Source organism: Taudactylus pleione, unplaced genomic scaffold (assembly GCF_031769625.1).
Source record: "Taudactylus pleione unplaced genomic scaffold, aTauple2 ptg000062l, whole genome shotgun sequence".
Lineage (NCBI taxonomy): Eukaryota > Metazoa > Chordata > Amphibia > Anura > Myobatrachidae > Taudactylus > Taudactylus pleione.
Window position 1 is genome coordinate 451,190 of NW_028284464.1, and position 21,690 is coordinate 472,879.

General features: G+C 45.3%; 1 pseudogene; it reads right to left on the reverse strand.

The window, feature by feature from the left end:
* Positions 1-21,146, reverse strand: part of LOC148534869 (dynein axonemal assembly factor 1-like) — a 63,046-nt pseudogene extending 41,900 nt beyond the window's left edge.
* Positions 21,147-21,690: the final 544 nt, after the last annotated feature.

The following is a 21,690-nucleotide window of genomic DNA, read 5'->3' on the forward strand; positions in this document are numbered from 1 at the left end:
TCTTACCTATATTGTGGTTTCTCTGCAACGGGGAAACTCTGACGAATTTGAGCCTCTCTGGACAGCGTCTTCAGCCGGTATTCACTATTCATGTAGGAGATCACATGGTCTGGAAGATGCCTGTTTACGTAGAAATTTAACCAATGTCATCATCATAACCAGATAATGTATAGTAACAGAAGTGAATGTGCAGGGCAAAATATGAATTTCCCTGATCAAACAATTTGTGTCTTTCCAGGCCCCTGTGTTACTCCAGGCCCCTTTACGTCTCTCCATCCTCAGGCCTCATATGGTTCTCCAGGCTCTCTGTGTCACTCCATCTCCAGGCCTCCATGTCTCTCTCCAGGATCCCATATGTCTCTCAGGACCCCCTGCGCCTCCCCATACCCAGGCCCACCTGTAGCTCTCAGCCTCATTTCCCCAGCCCCAGTGTGTCTCAACCCCATTCCCCAATCCCACTGTGTGTCAGCCTCATTCCCCCCAGCTACAGTGTGTATCTCAGCCCCATTCCCCAGCACCAGTGTGTATCTCAGCCCCATTCCCCAGCGCCAGTGTGTATCTCAGCCCCATTCCCCAGCGCCAGTGTGTGTCTCAACTCCATTCCCCAGCACCTGTGTATGTCAGCCTCATTTCCCCCTGCCCCTATGTGTGTGTCTCAGTCCCATTCCACCCAGCCCCAGTGTATGTGTCAGCCCCAGTGTGTCTCCCAGCCCCAGTGTGTCTCAGTCTCATTCCTCCCAGCCCCAGTGTGTGTCTCAGCCCCAGTGTGCCCTAGCCCCAATGTGCATCTCAGCCCCAGTGTGCCCTAGCCCCAATGTGCGTCTCAGCCCCAGTGTGCCCTAGCCCCAATGTGCATCTCAGCCCCAGTGTGCCCTAGCCCCAGTGTGCATCTCAGCCCCAGTGTGCCCTAGCCCCAGTGTGCGTCTCAGCCCCAGTGTGCGTCTCAGCCCCAGTGTGCGTGTTAGCCGCAGTGTGCCCTAGCCCCAGTGTGCCCTATCCCCAGTGTGTGTCTCAGACCCAGTGTGCGTCTCAGCCCCAGTGTGCCCTAGCCCCAGTGTGTGTCTCAGCCCCAGTGTGCCCTAGCCCCAGTGTGCGTCTCAGCCCCAGTGTGCGTCTCAGCCCTAGGGTGCATCTCAGCCGCAGTGTGCCCTAGCCCCAGTGTGCGTCTCAGCCCCAGTGTGTGTCTCAGCCGCAGTGTGCCCTAACCCCAGTATGCGTCTCAGCCCCAGTGTGCCCTAGCCACAGTGTGCCCTAGCCCCAGTGTGCATCTAAGCCCCAGTGTGCCCTAGCCCCAGTGTGTGTTTCAGCCCCAGTGTGCCCAAGCCCCAGTGTGTGTCTCAGCCCCAGTGTGCCCTAGCCCCAGTGTGCCCTAGCCCCAGTGTGCGTCTCAGCCCCAGTGTGCCCTTGCCCCAGTGTGTGTTTCAGCCCCAGTGTGCCCTAGCCCCAGTGTGTGTCTCAGCCCCAGTGTGCCCTAGCCCCAGTGTGCCCTAGCCCCAGTGTGCATCTCAGCCCCAGTGTGCCCTAGCCCCAGTGTACCCTAGCCCCAGTTTGCGTCTCAGCCCCAGTATGCCCTAGCCCCAGTGTGCCCTAGCCCCAGTGTGCATCTCAGCCCCAGTATGCCCTAGCCCCAGTGTGCCCTAGCCCCAGTGTGCATCTCAGCCGCAGTGTGTCAGCTTAATTTCCTCCAGCCCCTATGTGTGTGTCTCAGTCCCATTCCACCCATCCCCAGTGTGTATGTCAGCCCCAGTATGTGTGTCCATCCCAGTGTGTCCCTGCCCCAGTGTGTCCCTGCCCCAGTGTGTCCATGCCCCAGTGTGTCTCAGTCTCATTCCTCCCAGCCCATCTGTATCTCAGTCTCATTCCTCCCAGCCCATGTGTGTCTCAACAGCCCCTGTGTGCCCCAGCCCGTGTGTCAGGCTCATTCCCAACAGCCCCAGTGTTCTCTTAACCTTGCCCCCCCTCATTCCCCCAGTGCAGCCACCACCGCCACTTACTTACTGTACAGACAGCTCCTCTGTCTACCCGCAGCTTGACTCGGTCGCGCGGTGTCACTGTGCTGCTGTGCAGGCTGCTGCTTGGAGATGGGGAGCCGGGCTGCAGAAGGCCTGAACGGAGGCGGAGCCGTCAGTGGTGACTGACAAGCTCCGCAAAGGCTTGTGGGAGGAGTTGCTGCGGCTGTGTAGCAGCTCCCCCGTCAGCCTTTTTTTCCCTCATCAGCTCAGCCGAGTTTGCGCTTGCGCTGCATAACTATATCTCTGCCCGATCGGAGCTGCGGCAGCGGGGGGTGGGCAAGTGCTGGCTAGCCGCCAGCCACTGAGGGGACTGGCCCAGTGGGAACCAGCCCGGTTTCCCGGCGGCCCAATCCGCCCCTGAATAGGTATGTACTTAGGACCAGGGGTAATTAGACCAATTTCGAGCTATGAACTTCTGCTCAATTGGGCAAAATCCCACTGTACATATTTGGGCATTAAGCTGTCTAAACATCTCTCAGAACTATATCGGTTAAACATAGGGGATGCAATATCGGCTATTTCAAGTGAATTAGAAGGATGGAATCATTTGACTCTTTCCTACCTAGGCAGAGCGAATCTAATTAAGATGTCAACTTTCCCACGTCTTTTGTATTTAATGCAATCCCTAATGTTACTGATAGGCAATACTGACCTGATAAAAATGAATGGTCTTTTCCGCAAATTAATTTGGAAAGGAAAGAGACCAAGGATAGCAATGATAAAGCTCCAACAACATAAATCGAACTGAGGTATTAACTTTCCCCAGATTCAAATATACAATCATGCAGCTATAATGAGACATCTGTGAGATTGGATTTCAAACAGCGACATTTATACTAACACAGCGTTAGACGCCCAATTCCTTTCAAACGGTAATCTAACGACCCTTCTTCACTGCTTTGAAGCGGAGATAGATCAGGACATAAAAGATAACCCTTTACTCTGGTCGACATATCGCTTATGGCATAGACCGAGACGTAAAGCGAATCTAAATGAATGCAAGTCTCTATTTGTGACATTTCTAGATTATAAGGCTTTCCAGCATTGGGAGGCTGCTCATCCTTTTACAATTTTTTGGGAAAAGGGACTTAAAAATCTTAGAGGGGTAGAGGACTTCTCTGCCAGAAAGCTTTTACGCTTTGATGAGGCCAAAACAAACTTTCCAATTCTACAACGCTTCCCACTGGCTTATTTCCAGATACAACATTATGCAGCCTCTGTTGCTGAGACATTCTGGGAAGGAGATTGGTCGAATACGCTAGATGAACTGTTGGGTTCCCCGCCTGCCGCCAGAAAAGCCATATCTGCACATTACATATTTTTATGTTCCCTGATGGACCATTCTACTAGTCATTCAGGAGTACGACAATGGCTAGTGGATTTCCCAGATCTTAATTGTCCCTTATTAGTTAAAAACTTAGGCCCTCATTCAGAGCCGTACGCTCTGAGCAGAGCGCACGCTCTGAATGAGGGCCGGGCTCCATTTTCATGGAGCGTCCTCCTGGACGCTCGTATAGCTGTGGGTCACCACCCACAGGCTATACGAGGGTGCTTTGTGATGGCCGCGATGGTCGAGACCATCGAGACCATCGAAATTGCGAGCCGGAGCCTGCGGTTGAGGTTTTCAACCGCAAGCTCCGGCGTGATTTTGGCTCTATCAGAGCCAAAATCACTCCCACTGACATCACTAGTGATGTCAGTGGGCCGGCTTCTGACGGGAGGCGTTCCCGTGGGAACGCCCCCGTCAGGGAGGCACGCCCCCGGCACGCCCACCAAAGGGGGCGTGCTGTCAATCAACATTGACAGCACGCCCCCTTTGATCGGACACAACGAGCGAAGGACTTTCCTTCGCTCGTCGCGTCTGGCGCATGCGCACGACGGAGCTCTCTCCGTCGTGCGCATGCTCAGTGCATAACATCGACCCACTTGCGAGCGGACAGCCGCTCGTGAGTGGGTCTGAATCAGGCCCTTAATTTCTTAATGTTGCTTAATCCCTTCAATGCAATACCAGGAATTGTTTTCCAACATATTTCACAGAGCTTAGTACTCACCCCACAGAGAATACTTGGCAGGAATGTCCACTTCTCATGAGTGCCTCCACTGCCGAGCACCTAGGGCAGATCTTTTTCACTGCCTCTGGGCATGCCCTCTAATACGACACTTCTGGATCCTGGTTAAAAAAATTTCTATGGATCATTTAGTGAATTATCTGCCATTTACAGCAGAATGGGCTATTTTTGGTATTATACCAGAGAATCAGCGGGTCTCTAAAGGCTGCAGAAAACTGCTACTAGCAATTAGTGCAGCTGCACGCAAATCCATCCTACAGGAGTGGATTCTGACGCCCCCGCCCTCCTTAAAATTATTTAAACAGAAAATCCACCACATTTTTCAGATGAATTGGTTGGAGACAACTTTAAATAAAGACAGATTAGTTGCTAAATTTTTTGATTCTTGGGAGAGTTACATCTCCATCTTACCAATGGATCTCCAGAGTTGAATTAAACACTCACTTCATAACACAGAATGGTATGAGACAAGAATTCTACTGGGTGAACCTCCCATATTACTAGAGAACTAGCTTTTACTTGATAGATTGTCTATTAATTTTGGGCTCTTCTTGGCTCTCCTCATTTCTAGGTCCTAGCTGGAATATATCTCCAAGATATCAGCTATTCTGCGGTATATACGCCTATGTATAGGAGCACTGCCACTTTATTTATATGTATCAGTGTGTAATTTTGTATTTTGTTGTGTGGAATTGCAGACGCATATATATTAGGGGTGTGCACCGGCCACTTTTCGTGTTTTGTGTTTTGGTTTTGGATCTGGATCTTTCTTCGTGTTTTGGATCTGGATTGGTTTTGCCAAAACCACCCTTCCGTGTTTTGGGTTCTGGGTTTTGTGTTTTGGATCTGTATTTTTTTTAAAAAAAGCATAAAAACAGCTAAAATCACAGAATTTGTTGGTTTCTCTGCTCCTATGCTATTATTAACCTCAATAACCTTAATTTCCACTCATTTCCAGTCTATTCTGAACACCTCACACCTCACAATAGTGTTTTTATGTCCAAAAGGTTGCACCGAGGTAGCTGGATGACTATGCTAAGCGACACGAGTGGGCGGCACAAACACGTGACACTGCAGTGGCAGACAGGATGGCAGTTAGAAAAACTGGGCCCCAAACTGTACATAATGCAAAGAAAAAAAGAAGTGCAAGATGGAATTGTCCTTGGGCCCTCCCACCCACCCTTATGTTGTATAAACAGGACATGCACACTTTAACAAATCAATCATTTCAGCGCCAGGGTCTGCCAAACAACTGTGGCTGAAATGATTGGTTCGTTTGGGCCCCCACAAAACAAGCTGGCAATTAATGTGTCCCTGCACAAACTGGCTCTACGGAGGCAAGATGTCATCCTCATCCTCCTCATCCACCGATTCCTCACCCTCTTCAGTGTGTACATCCTCATCCTCACAAAGTATTAACTCGTCCCCACTTGAATCCACCACCACAGGTCCCTCTGTACCTTCTGGAGGCTGGTCTCCCTGGAAGAGCTGATAATTCATTTTGATGAACATCATCTTCTCCACATTCTGTGGAAGCAACCTCCTACGCCTTTCGCTGACAAGGTTCCCGGCTGCACTAAACACTCTTTCGGAGTACACACTGGAGGGGGGGCAACTCAGGTAAAATAGAGCCAGCTTGTACAGGGGCCTCCAAATTGCCTCTTTTTCCTGCCAGTACAGGTATGGACTGTCTGACATGCCTACTTGGATGCTGTCACCGATGTAATCCTCCACCATTCTGTCAATGGTGACAGTATCATATGCAGTGACAGTAGACATGTCAGAAATTGTTGCCAGGTCCTTCAGTCCGGACAAGATGTCCAAACTTGGTCCTGCCTGCCCTGCATCACCGCCAGCGGGTTGCTTAGGATACCTAAGTTTTTTCCTGGCAGCCCCAGTTGCGGGAGAAAATGAAGAAGGAGCCGTTGACGTGTCACGTTCCGCTTCAGCTGACAGTGTGTTCACCAGCAGGTCTTTGCACCTCTGCAGGCTTGTGTCGGCCGGAAAGAGAGACACCACATAGGCTTTAAACCTAGGATCAAGCACGGTGGCCAAAATGTAGTGGTCTGATTTCAACAGATTGACCACCCTGGAATCCTGGCAAAGCGAATGAAGGGCTTCATCCACAAGTCCCACATGCCGAGCGGAATCGCTCCGTCTTAGCTCCTCCTTCACTTTCTCCAGCTGCTTCTGCAAAAGCCTGATGAGGGGAATGACCTGACTCAAGCAGGCAGTGTCTGAACTGACTTCACGTGTGGCAAGTTCGAAGGGCTGGAGAACCTTGCACAACACGGAAATCATTCTCCACTGCGCTTGAGTCAGGTGCATACCCCCTCCTTTGCCTATGTCATAGGTGGATGTATAGGCTTGTATGGCCTTTTGCTGCTCCTCCATCCTCTGAAGCATATAGAGGGTTGAGTTCCACCGCATCACAACCTCTTGCTTCAGGTGATGGCGGGGCAGGTTCAAGAGTGTTTGCTGGCGCTCCAGTCTTCGGCACGCAGTCGCTGAATGGCGAAAGTGACCAGAAATTTTTCGGGCCACCCAAAGCATCTCCTACACGCCCCTGTCGCTTTTCAGAAAATTCTGCACCACCAAGTTTATTGTGTGAGCAAAACATGGGACGTGCTGGAATTTGCCCAGATGTAATGCCCGCACAATATTGGTGGCGTTGTCAGATATCACAAATCCCCAGGAGAGTCTAAGTGGGGTAAGCCACTGGGCGATGATTTCCCTCAGTTTCTCTAAGAGGTTGTCGGCGGTGTGCCTCTTACTGAAACCGGTGATACACAGCGTAGCCTGCCTTGTAACGAGCTGGCGTTTCTGAGATGCTGCTACTGGTGACGCTGCTGCTGTTGCTGCGTAAGGTGATACATCTACCCAGTGGGCTGTCACAGTCATATAGTCCTTAGTCTGCCCTGTTCCACTTGTCCACATGTCCGTGGTTAAGTGGACATTGTGTACAACGGCATTTTTCAGGACACTGAGGACACTTTTTCTGACGTTTCTGTACAGTCTCGGTATCGCCTGCCTAGTGAAGTGGAATCTAGACGGGATTTGGAACCGGGGACACACTACCTCCATCAATTGTCTAAATCCCACTGCACTAATGGCGGATACCGGACGCACGTCTAACACCAACATAGCAGTCAAGGCCTCAGTTATACGTTTTGCTTCAGGATGACTGCTGTCGTACTTCATCCTCCTCGCTAAGGACTGTTGGAGGGTCAATTGTTTAGTAAAAGTAGTGGTGTTCCTACTTCCTCTCTGGGATGATGAACGACTCCCAGCAGCAGCAACAGCAGCAGCGGCAGCAGGAGGCGTAGCAATGCAGGATCCTCCAGAGGAATCCCGGATAGGAGAGTCAGTCATGCCAGTGACATGGCCTGCAGGACTACTTCCGATCCTGACTAAGGAGGAAATTGACGAGGAGGGAGTTGACGGTGTGGTTTGCAGGCGCTTGGATACAACAGGACAACGGGATTTAGGTGTCCCTGGACTGCTTACGGTCTTAGCCAAAGTTTCTGAACTTGACAGTAACTTTTTATGAACGCGCTGCAGGTGCCGTATAAGGGAGGATGTTCCTAGGTGGTTGACGTCCCTACCCCTACTTATTTCACCTTTACATATGGTACATATGGCAAGACAGTTGTTGTCCGGATTTGGATAGAAATATTGCCAGACCAAAGAGGTGGAATGTTTGGTCTTCTGCCCAGGCATGACCGTGATGGGCTTTTTCATCCCACGGACAACAACTGTCTCCCCCAGAGCCTGATTTAAACAAACCACATCACCATCAGAATCCTCCTCGCCAACTTCCTCCTCAGCGCCAGCTACACCAGTATCCTCATCCTGTTGTACTTCAACAGTGACATCTTCAATTTGCATATCAGCAAGTGGACTGTGGGTGCTCCTTTCAGCACTTGCAGGGGGCGTGCAAATGGTGGAAAGAGCCACCTCTTCCCGTCCAGTGCTGGGAAGGTCAGGCATCGCAACCACCACCACACTTGGACTCTCCTTGGGGATTTGTGATATCTTCTTAGAAAGCACAGTTCTTCGCTGTGCTTTTGCCAGCTTAACTCTTTTGATTTTTTTAGTGGGAGGAGGGCTTCCATCGTCATGTGAAGCTGAACCACTAGTCATGAACATACTAGGGATCGACCTTAGCCGTTCCTTGCCACTCCGTGTCGTAAATGGCATATTGGCAAGTTTACGTTTCTCTTCAGCTGATTTAAATGTCTTTTTCAAGGTCATTTTCCTGAACTTTGCCATTTGGGATTGTATGTGCCCTCTACTATGACATTGGGCATCGGCCTTGGCAGACGACGTTGATGGCATGTTATCATCTATGTCATGACTAGTGGCAGCAGCTTCAGCACTAGGAGGAAGTGGTTCTTGATCTTTCTCTATTTTATTTTTATCGGAGAAAGTTTGGTCCTCCATTTATGTTATATCGATTTGATATATACGTGCGGCTAAACACAGAAAATAATTTTTTTTTTGGTTTGGACTGGAGTGTTCTTTCGGGGGTTACAGCACCCTTAACGGTCAAGCCAGCCGGCCCTTTACTTATGACACAGGCGCACGCTTGGCACTACTTTGTTGATGCACGTGCGGCTACTGCGCACACAATTCACAAACACAGAAAATAATTTTTTTTTTGGTTTGGACTGGAGTGTACTTTGGGGTTACAGCACCCTTTAACGGTCAAGCCAGCCGGCCCTTTACTTATGACACAGGCGCACGCTTGGCACTACTTTGTTGATGCACGTGCGGCTACTGCGCACACAACTCACAAACACAGAAAATAATTTTTTTTTTGGTTTGGACTGGAGTGTACTTTCGGGGGTTACAGCACCCTTAACGGTCAAGCCAGCCGGCCCTTTACTTATGACACAGGCGCACGCTTGGCACTACTTTGTTGATGCACGTGCGGCTACTGCGCACACAATTCACAAACACAGAAAATAATTTTTTTTTGGTTTGGACTGGAGTGTACTTTCGGGGGTTACAGCACCCTTTAACGGTCAAGCCAGCCGGCCCTTTACTTATGACACAGGCGCACGCTTGGCACTACTTTGTTGATGCACGTGCAGCTACTGCGCACACAATTCACAAACACAGAAAATAATTTTTTTTTGGTTTGGACTGGAATGTACTTTCGGGGGTTACAGCACCCTTTAACGGTCAAGCCAGCCGGCCCTTTACTTATGACACAGGCGCACGCTTGGCACTACTTTGTTGATGCACGTGCGGCTACTGCGCACACAATTCACAAACACAGAAAATAATTTTTTTTTGGTTTGGACTGGAGTGTACTTTCGGGGGTTACAGCACCCTTTAACGGTCAAGCCAGCTGGCCCTTTACTTATGACACAGGCGCACGCTTGGCACTACTTTGTTGATGCACGTGCGGCTACTGCGCACACAATTCACAAACACAGAAAATAATTTTTTTTTTGGTTTGGACTGGAGTGTACTTTGGGGGTTACAGCACCCTTTAACGGTCAAGCCAGCCGGCCCTTTACTTATGACACAGGCGCACGCTTGGCACTACTTTGTTGATGCACGTGCGGCTACTGCGCACACAATTCACAAACACAGAAAATAATTTTTTTTTTGGTTTGGACTGGAGTGTACTTTCGGGGGTTACAGCACCCTTAACGGTCAAGCCAGCCGGCCCTTTACTTATGACACAGGCGCACGCTTGGCACTACTTTGTTGATGCACGTGCGGCTACTGCGCACACAATTCACAAACACAGAAAATAATTTTTTTTTTGGTTTGGACTGGAGTGTACTTTCGGGGGTTACAGCACCCTTAACGGTCAAGCCAGCCGGCCCTTTACTTATGACACAGGCGCACGCTTGGCACTACTTTGTTGATGCACGTGCGGCTACTGCGCACACAATTCACAAACACAGAAAATAATTTTTTTTTGGTTTGGACTGGAGTGTACTTTCGGGGGTTACAGCACCCTTTAACGGTCAAGCCAGCCGGCCCTTTACTTATGACACAGGCGCACGCTTGGCACTACTTTGTTGATGCACGTGCGGCTACTGCGCACACAATTCACAAACACAGAAAATATATTATTTTTTTAGCACTTGGGGGGAGCACCCCTGATGGACAGAGCACCCCCTGGACAACACTACAGCACTCCTTTAGGACTGGGACACTGCACAGGACTTTGGAGTGGACAGCCCCTATGGAGAACTGACTGCACAACACAGTCCAGCCAGCCCCTATGGACTTTGAAGTAGTGGACACAGCCCCTATTAACAACAGCAGCACAGCACAACACAGCCAGCCCCTATGGACTTTGAAGTAGTGGACAACAGCAGCACTACACTACACTACACTACACTACACTACACTACACAGCCCTAACTCCCACCCTCCCTCTTCACTGTCCACAGCCGAGTGAGAAAATGGCGCCGACGCGGGTACCTTATATAGGATCCAAAACCCGCGAGACTCGGAAGGCGGGATGATGACGTTTTGCCTCGATTTCAGATCCGAGTCAGGCGGGAAAAGTCGAGCCTGACTCGGATCGGACTCGGATCGGGGGGGCTCGGGGGGGTTCGGATTTCAGAAATCCGAACCCGCTCACCCCTAATATATATGTACGCCAATATATCCTTTATTGTATTATACTATGATCGACTATTGTAATTTGATGTGATGCTTAAATAAAAGTAATTGAAAAAAAATAAAGAAGGATGCCGGCCTTCAGCAATAAATATTATAAACAATAGGAAAGAAAAACTGCGCTCTATAAACCTCTACTGTTATGTGTCAATAATGAGTGAAAAGAGAAAAGACCAAATAACATGTTTAGTAAAATATGTTTACTTTAGTGGATAAAGCATAGGTGAAATGTCCGGTAGGGGACTAAGTTGACAAATAGTATTAATAAAATAGTATTACTGTCACCCAGGTGTTATTAGGGGACTAAAATGGCAAATATTATTACTGTCACCCAGATGTTATTAGGGGACTAAGATGGTAAATATTATTACTGTCACCTAGATGTTATTAGGGGACTAAGATGGTAAATATTATTACTTCCACCGAGATGTTATTAGGGGACTAAGATGGTAAATATTATTACTTCCACCGAGATGTTATTAGGGGACTAAGATGGTAAATATTATTACTGTCACCCAGATGTTATTATATTGGTGGACTAAGATGGTAAATATTATTACTATCACCTAGATGTTATTAGGGGACTAAGATGGTAAATATTATTACTTCCACCGAGATGTTATTAGGGGACTAAGATGGTAAATATTATTGTAAATATTATTACTGTCACCCAGATGTTATTAGGGGATACAGCAACAGAGCAGCTGGCGACATCTTTTCCGCAGATAATGTAGCGCTGATTGCAGACGTGATCTCTTCTTTTTTGTGCCATTATCTGATGATTGATCCCTGTCTGCATCAGGCATGATGTCTTCTTCTATTTCCTCCATCTCTTCCGAGTTTACCTGGTGGAGATATAAATTATATACAGTATGTTATATGTGTCCTCTAAAGTGATATGAATAGTTCTGGCAGTATGACTATTACCAGACAATCTACTAGTTATTACTCAGACATTGTACAATAACTAATAGGTTCCATGGTTAATTCATTAAATATAACTCATATCCTATATCTATCTAAAGGAACCTAATGTTGCGGCAGTGATTACTTCTTAACTAGGTATTTGAAGGCCCCATAGCAAAGGTTTATAAGGGCCCCAATGTAAAACCCAATGGAAAAAATGTATATAACACAAGTAACTTTGACAAAGAAAATGGGCCCCCCCTAAGCTCTGGGCTCCATAGCAGCTGCACCCCTTGCACCTATGGTAGATACGGCCATGATAGTAAATGCAGAGATTTCAGTTACATACAATTGCAAACATATGCTTAAGTCACCAGCCACGCCAAGGTGTTTCTGCTTTTGGTGGTCCTACGTTATATAATAATAGCACCCACTTTGGGTCATATGTATTTCTAATTTCTGAGCTATGTCACCTGGTGGCCACCTATATCCCCCAATATGGCACAACAAGGATCAACACACATTCCAACTAGTGATCCCATCAATGGAAAGTAAATCAGAAAATATATGCCACCCGTGAAAAAAGAAATATATATACCTATTGTTATAAGGGATGGCACTCCTGGCCTCACATTAATAATGCACAGTAACAGCGACCCTAGTCATTTCCAATGTTTCATGTCTTTATGACATTTCTTCAGGGCTACTACATTACCTTACTGGTGGGAGGAGCACTCTGGCAAGCTGTACAGTGGTTGTGATGAGTGCCGGTCATTGCATACTATATGTTCTATAACCACACACACACAGGTGCAAGATTTGAATTTTCATCAGGGTGCATACATACATAATACCTAATACCCACACCGGACCGCCCATGGCGCCACTTCAATGCATGTGATGACATCACAGATCTCATGAGATTCAGTGCCATGGGACATCCGCACCACAAGTGAGCTGTATGTAAAGAATGTGATTGGGATCCTGCTGCGCCATTGTTGGTCACCTGAAAAAGTAACGTGGTCACTAGAAAAGGGGGCATGCCCAGCACTCCCGGAGATGCTGGGCTGCCCCCATGCTTTCTCAGCAGTGTAAATAGATGCCATGTGCATGAGCACGGCATCTATTCACTTGGCCTAGTTGCTGGTGACTGTTTCATTGGAACTTTTACCCCATGCGGGACACAGCGGCCCGCAGGTGGGATGGCTGTTTTAGCGGGGCGCCTTTCAGTTACTTCAAATCAGGTAGGGTGCGGCATCCTGTTGAGATGGCCTAGGAAGAACACTACAGATATACGGGTTAATACGGCCCTGGATGCCACATAAGTAAGCCATAGCTAGACATTTTGGTGCCCTGTGCTAGAGACAGAATTAGTACCAATTTACATTACACTGCACAGTTGTGTTCATTTGTCACATTAGACCATACTTGCCTACCATTTGCTTGTCCTCCCCTCCGTTACAGAGGAGGGCATATTTTAGCCACTGTGATGCCAAATGCAGCTTGGGCTTGCACTGCATGCGATAAGGTTAGCAATTTCTGAGTAAGGTCAGACCTTGTGCAAGTGTACGTGAGGCTGCAATGGTACTCAATGTTCCAGATGCTTTCGCAGACTTGCTAAGTGTGACCGATGTTTGTAAGGTAAAGTGGGTGTCCTTATGTTTGGCTGGGACGGCATTGTGATTGCAATCATCAGCATATTTTTGCAGTGAGACTGCATGCGATTATGCACCTGCGATAGCAATAGTGATCCGTGCTGAATCAGGCCCATGTTACGTTATACATGTTACACCACACTGTAGTTCCCTTTATACACCCAGACGGTATAAGTGTTAGCATTTCTGCCTCACAGCATTGAGATTGTGGGTTCGATTCTCACTATGCCCACAACTGTGTAGAGTTTGTATATTCTCCCTGTGCTTGCGTGGGTTTCCTCTGTGTACTCTGGTTTCCTCCCACACTCTAAAAATATACTGGTAGATTAATTGGCTCCCAAAAAATTAACCCCTAGTGTGTGTGTGTGTGTGTGTGTACATGTGGTAGGGAATATAGATTGTAAGCCCCGCTGGGGCAGGGGCTGATGTGAATGGTCAAATATTCTCTCTGTAAGGCACTGTGGAATATGTGTGCACTATATAAATAATAACTGGTAATACATAAATATATAAAATATGTTACACTACACAGTAGTGCCCCTTGTACACGTTATGCCACACAGTAGTGCCCTTTATACACATTACACCACAGTAGAGCCCCTTATACATGATACACCACAGTAGAGCCCCTTATACACATTAAGCTACAGTAGAGCCCCTTATACACAGTACACCACAGTAGAGCTGCTTATACACATTACACCACAGTAGAGCCCCTTATACATGTTACACCACAGTAGAGCCCCTTATACACATTAAGCTACAGTAGAGCCCCTTATACACAGTACACCACAGTAGAGCCCCTTATACACATTATGCCATGGTAGAACCCCTTATACACATATACCATGGTAGAGCCCCTTCATCTCATTCCTACTCCTCATTAAACTACAGTAAGTCATGTGCAGCTAAAGTCACAGCCCAGCATCTCTAGTACACTGTGAGTGGTGTTTTTCTGCAGTCTGTGATGCGAATAAGGTGCATAATTTAAAGAAAAAGATGGTACGCTACACCTTTCTACGTGGCTCAGTCGCACCAAGCTTCTTGTGCCATAAGGCGCAAAGACACTGCGGATATGAGGACTCAACTGTAGTAAATTTATTATGACTATTTACTTGTGCATATAAGTGATTACGCACCATTGTAACTTCATTGGTGATCATAAGATGTTGCAAGTTATCACGGTGATGGGGCACATCATTATATGACAGGATCTCACTCTGTAATAAAGAAAACCATAGTCCATTTAGAATAAAACAATGGTCCTCATTCAGAGCCACTCGCTAGCGGCAGTACGCTCGTTCCGAGCGATGTTCGCACATCTGCGCATGCGTACGGTTTTTAGTACGCATGCGCGAACCAGTCAGTGCGGCTGAAAATCGTTGGTATGCAATATAGCGAGGGCCTGCTATTTTGAGTGACAGAATGAGGCGTATGTGGGTGGTAACAGGGGAAGGTGCTTGAAAACGGGGAGTGGAGATCCGAACGCAGGCGTGCTTAAAGGTCAAAATGGGCGTTTTAAGGGAGTGCATAATTAATACAGCAGCGTCATTGACCACGTCATTTGGTTTTTTTTAACTCAGAACTGCTCGCAAAATAGCGGTTGAAAACACCAACCACAAGAATAGCGAGCAGTTCATACGCTGTACGATGTACTCGATTAATCTAATAAATAGCGGACATGACGTATGGTGCGTGCGGCCAGGGGGGCGTTTTTATCAAATAAACGAGCGTATGTTTTACCCGCTCGTTCAGACTTAGAGGTGTGAACAGACTGCAATTTGCGAACGGATCATTTGAATAGCCACCCCTTGTTTTTGAACGAACGACCGCAAATAGCGAACGGCTCTGAATCAGGCCCAATGTCCTTATTACTAAGGGGACCCAAATCTTACTCATTTATTGAACACATTTTGAGAGAAATATCTCATCCCCTGGATGCTATGGTTCCCCATGTCATTGTTACTATGGGGGCCCAAATCTTACACAGAAATATTGATTAAGTATTCTCAATAAAACACTTATTTATTAAACAAATTTTAAGAGAATTCCCTCATCCCCTGGATGCTATGGTTCCCCTGTTTCAGTTTGGAATTGCAGCCCCCATAAGTTTCTCTGGGGGCAGCTAAAATGTGAAATTTACCAATGTGGAGCATTCTGGAGCTTTGCCCCAGTAGCTAACTCCATCTTTATCCTATAGCCTACATATGGCACAATTTGCCAGTAGAGCAATCCATTGGATCCCCCTCTGGTAATGGCCATTGGATCCCCCTCTGGTAATGGCCGATGGTGCATAGTGCGCATGCATGTGCATCGCGGTACGCAGGTGTGAGATAGCATATAGCTTGAGTACTTACTGCGGGAGACGAGGTTAGCAATTTCTGAGTAAGGTCAGACCTCCTGTAATTGTGCATGAGGGACCAATGTTACTTGATGTTTCCAATGTGTACGCAGGACTACAAGGTATTACGGATGTGAGATAGTGGTAGTGGTTGTCTCTATGCTGGCTGTGCGACGGCTTTGTGATTCCATTCATTAGCAGATTTTCGCAGCAGACCTGTGTGTGCAATCGCAGCCGCGATCATAATAGCAATCCATGCTAAATCAGACCCAGTGATTGCATCAGTGATCACTTTACTCATCGCAGGGATGGGCTCCTATTAGCCCCTGTCCCTGGATGTGTTCCTTCATATATCTGGGAGGTATATAATTTCTTGTTGGTGAGAATATCAGTGATAGAAAATGCTAATTATTGGGTCTAAACCTGATAATTGATTAATTTGCCACTTTGTAAAGTATTTAGGCTATTTCAGAGTTGATAATAATAGTAAAACTACTACTACTACTACTACTACTACTACTAATTATAATACTATTAGCAATTTACTTGTGTAGTAAAAGTGATTACTCACCATTGTAATTCCCTGTGTGATTAAATATTGCGTCTCGTAGTTATTGGACACATCGTACAGGCTAGCAATGACTCTCAGTCCTGCCTATAATATAAATATGTATAAAACAGCCCATTTAGATAAAAAAAATGTTTTTGTTACATTGGCTGCCCAAATGTAATCATAAATATTGATTACAAAATATTCTCTATAAAACACTGTGTAGTATATTTTAACTATATAAAGGATATTGATAATAATAATTTGGCATTGTAACTAAGATATAACTCACCATTGTATGTGCTTGGGTTACAAAATACTCTGTACTGTTGCCGTTTAAATCTTCAAACACGTATGAATATGTTCTTACCTCGGTCTGTAATACAGATAATAGTAATCCTTTTTGATTAAAAACAATGTGCCAAAACAAAATAAAAAAATAATTAAAAACTGTAAAGTGCTGTGTATAATAATTTGTGAATATACTACTATTACTTCTGCTAAAAATACTATTATCAACAACAACAATAATAACAATACCACTACTACTACTACTACTACTAATAATAATAATAATAATAATAATAATAATAAGAATAATAATGTAATTTACCAATGCACTGAAATGATGACTCACCATTGTAATTTGCTGAAACATCAATGTTTCGATTATGTAACCACTGGGAGTCATATAAGTGTTGATGTAGACTCTGACCTCATTCTGTAATATAGATACCAGTAGTTTGTTTATATTAAAATCAATGTCTTTCTGACATATGGAGCCCAAAAAGGACTAAAAAAAACTTTTAAACATTCTCTAAAAAGCACTGTGTAATATGTTTGTGTAATATACATAAAGTATAATAATAATAATAATAATAATAATAATAATAATAATAATAATAATAATAATAATAATAATAATAAGGTATCTGTATAGGGAAGTAATACATTGCCATTTTTATTTGCTGTGTTTGCGTCTTTGTATTTGTGTCTAATGTCTCCTTACTTCTGTATGATTATTAATGTACAACCAGGCTCTTATATCGGTCTGTAATACAGAGACCAGCTGTCTGTATGATTATTAATGTACAACCAGGCTCTTATATCGGTCTGTAATACAGAGACCAGCTGTCTGTATGATTATTACTGTACAACCAGGCTCTTATATCGGTCTGTAATACAGAGACCAGTTGTCTGTATGATTATTAATGTACAACCAGGCTCTTATATCGGTCTGTAATACAAAGAACAGCTGTCTATATGATTATTAATGTACAATCAGGCTCTTATATCGGTCTGTAATACAGAGACCAGCTGTCTGTATGATTATTAATGTACAACCAGGCTCTTATATCGGTCTGTAATACAGAGAACAGCTGTCTGTATGATTATTAATGTACAAACTGGCTCTTATATCGGTCTATAATACAGAGACCAGCTGTCTGTATTTTTATTAATGTACAACCAGGCTCTTATATTGGTCTGTAATACAGAGACCAGCTGTCTGTATGATTATTAATGTACAACCAGGCTCTTATATCGGTCTGTAATACAGAGACCAGCTGTCTGTATGATTATTAATGTACAACCAGGCTCCTATATCGGTCTGTAATACAGAGACCAGCTGTCTGTATGATTATTAATGTACAATCAGGCTCTTATATCGGTCTGTAATACAGAGACCAGCTGTCTGTATGATTATTAATGTACAACCAGGATCGTATATCGGTCTGTAATACAGAGACCAGCTGTTAGTATGATTATTAATGTACAACCAGGCTCTTATATCAGTCTGTAATACAGAGAACAGCTGTCTGTATGATTATTAATGTACGACCGGGCTCTTATATCGGTCTGTAATACAGAGACCAGCTGTCTATATGATTATTAATGTACAACCAGGATCGTATATCGGTCTGTAATACAGAGACCAGCTGTCTGTATGATTATTAATGTACAACCAGGCTCTTATATCGGTCTGTAATACAGAGACCAGCTGTCTGTATGATTATTAATGTACAACCAGGCTCCTATATCGGTCTGTAATACAGAGACCAGCTGTCTGTATGATTATTAATGTACAACCAGGCTCCTATATCGGTCTGTAATACAGAGACCAGCTGTCTGTATGATTATTAATGTACAACCAGGCTCCTATATCGGTCTGTAATACAGAGACCAGCTGTCTGTATGATTATTAATGTACAACCAGGCTCCTATATCGGTCTGTAATACAGAGACCAGCTGTCTGTATGATTATTAATGTACAACCAGTCTCCTATATCGGTCTGTAATACAGAGACCAGCTGTCTGTATGATTATTAATGTACAACCAGGCTCTTATATCGGTCTGTAATACAGAGACCAGCTGTCTGTATGATTATTAATGTACAATCAGGCTCTTATATCGGTCTGTAATACAGAGACCAGCTGTCTGTATGATTATTAATGTACAATCAGGCTCTTATATCGGTCTGTAATACAGAGACCAGCTGTCTGTATGATTATTAATGTACAACCAGGATCGTATATCGGTCTGTAATACAGAGACCAGCTGTTAGTATGATTATTAATGTACAACCAGGCTCTTATATCAGTCTGTAATACAGAGAACAGCTGTCTGTATGATTATTAATGTACGACCGGGCTCTTATATCGGTCTGTAATACAGAGACCAGCTGTCTGTATGATTATTAATGTACAATCAGGTTCTTATATCGGTCTGTAATACAGAAACCAGCTGTCTGTATGATTATGAATGTACAACCAGGCTCTTATATCGGTCTGTAATATAGAGACCAGCTGTCTGTATGATTATTACTGTACAATCAGGTTCTTATATCGGTCTGTAATATACACATGTTTAATCTTCTCTCAGGTACAGTAAAAGCCCAGAGAGGAGATGCATAATTTAGGGGGCAGGGCTGGGCCCTTTACATCATTAGGTATGCGGTTGCGTCATTTTGGCTCTCTCCCCAACATACGGACTCGCCATTCCGGGTAATTGTCTCCCCATCCTGCACACTTCACTAGAAAATGGGCGAGATGCAGGAGATTCAGTCACTATTCCAAGTGTGCGGGGGGCTACTCGAAAAATCATAATCCTCCCGCACCTTCCGGGAGGGGAGGCTAGTATGGTATGAAGGGGCTGCAGAATTTACTGCAGGAAAAGGGGAAGCACATTGAACATACTGTATGCCATCATTCAGTTACACCATACTGCTGAACACTATTAAAAAGTCCCAATGAAGATGAAGGGAAGTCCTATGCACAGGCAGCACCGAGAAAGGTATTTCCAACAGGAATCTAAGGCTCTGTGTCACAAGAATTCTGCCAACTCCCTTTCTCTCACTCCCAGTCCCAGCCTGGACCACGGTCTAGGAAATTTGAAGAGTTATTTTTAAAATGGACTGGGCTACAGGGACATGACCCAAACCTGCATGTGCCACTAAAAATCTCTTGGCAGCCTCATCTAGGGCAGGATGTAGCAAGGGGAGAAATGTGGTCAAACCCCCAAAATTCGGGTTGGCAGCATTTCTCATATGCACCAAGCCCCGGAAAGCGATGCACTAGGGGGCCTGGTTACAGTGGGTAACGCCATCTTCCTGATGGCATTACCCTATAGTAGCCTATGGGCTTCTTTTGGGAGAGTACTGTGAAAGGGATCTAATTCTATCCCTCCCAGTACCCCCCGTGGTGCTTGGGTCCTTGTTCTCACACTGCAATGGGCCGCTGTTACCGAGAGAGCGGTCCTTTGCCATGTTCATCATGCATACTGGCGTATGCTAACGCCGGCATGCATGTGAAGGGTGGCAGGATGCATCACATCCCGAATGCGATGCCTCATGCATCCCAACCCTAGACAGACAAATTAAATATAGTTTGGGCACTTAATGTTCTCCTACTTTAGTGAATCAACTATAAAACAAGTAAAAGGACAGTTACTGTATCCTGTAGATAGCTATTCCAGTTTGTGAAAAGTACTCATATTCTAGTTGGTGGGTCCCTAAACTGTTCCCCCCTTCAGTGCTGGAGAAACACCAAGCTATTGTTATTAGCCTTCCCAGTGTGGACACACTGCCCTGCAGACCTAATATAGGGATGTGCCATGTCAGCACATCTGTCAAATCATGGTACAGCTACAGTGGCATAAGTTCATCCCAGACGCCCGGAGGCAAGTTGTAATTAGGTGCCCCCCCTCCGTCACAGCCGCTGACACTGTAATGTAGCAATTCGCATGCAGACAGGCAATAGCTAGACAAAGGCAGCAGATGATGGTCTGACATGGAGCTCTCCACTAGTTTATGGTGGCTTCTCAGGTGCCGGGAAGAGGTGCCATATATTGGTCGGCTGTGATGGTACACTCCAGGTACATAGTTACAGCCCTAAGTGGGGTGAATATGTTGTGGGCAATAGAGGAGGTGCCCCTTCAGAGCTGGAGCCCGGCGGCAGGCGCCTCCATTGTCTCCCATAGTTCTGCCCCTGTACAGCTATCTGAATTCTGCACACTGACCTTATGACATGTGTAAGTGATAGAGTGGTTACTATGGGTGTTGAAGCTTGCATATATCATTATGTCTAGTGTAGAGCAAAACCATGCTTCCCTACTCTGTAGCCTGTAAAGCAGGCTGGTTTTTCCTTTGTGGGGCCCAATTTCAGGGTGGCTCCCTGGTGATGAGGATTGTGGTACAAAGAGAGCAACCCCATAACTCTGGAATGGAAGGTTGGTAATGGTAAGTAACTCTTAATTGTGATGAAAGTCATTTTGCTCTTTCTTAGCATAGATAAATATGGTATTATGTACTATTTGTATATCATAGTTTATTAGCATAGATGTTTAAACATTTTGTAAACTACAGAAACTGGATTGACACTACAGTCATGGTCATTATCACTTACCCAGGTTACATAACTTGTAGGTGTTTCTCCCCAAGTGTCACCTGGAGGCCAGCCTTCCATGTCTACCTATTAGGTACAAATAGCAGTTGGATCATATGCACCCTGTATGTGTATATAGGAAGAGAACATAACCTCATAACTACAAATACTGGTAAGTTTCTCTCAGAAATGGTGTCTGGCTCCATACTGAGTCTATCAATAGATCAAATAGTGTTCCTTGCTCCGCAATTAATACACAGAGTAATGGGCACTGTTCTACATATAACATCTGCCCATCTTCTCTGTTTTGCTGACTGTAAGCTCTGGTAAATGTCAGAAGCCTATATCCACACAATACATTATATATAGAAAACATATTGAGGCAAATATTAAAATCAATTAAAATCTTAGAATTTTTTTTTTTAATACAATACACATTTGGAGATGCCACACATCAAGCACCTTATATAGAATAGCAGGAATAGTCATCAAATTAGATCTTGTGCACAGTATATTTAAATGAATGTAAGAGGCCTATTGAGAACTACATTCAGTTGGTAGTAATGCCTGATACTGATGCTATTTTGTGTCCTATTGGTTCATGCAATCTGTCACTCATCTACTC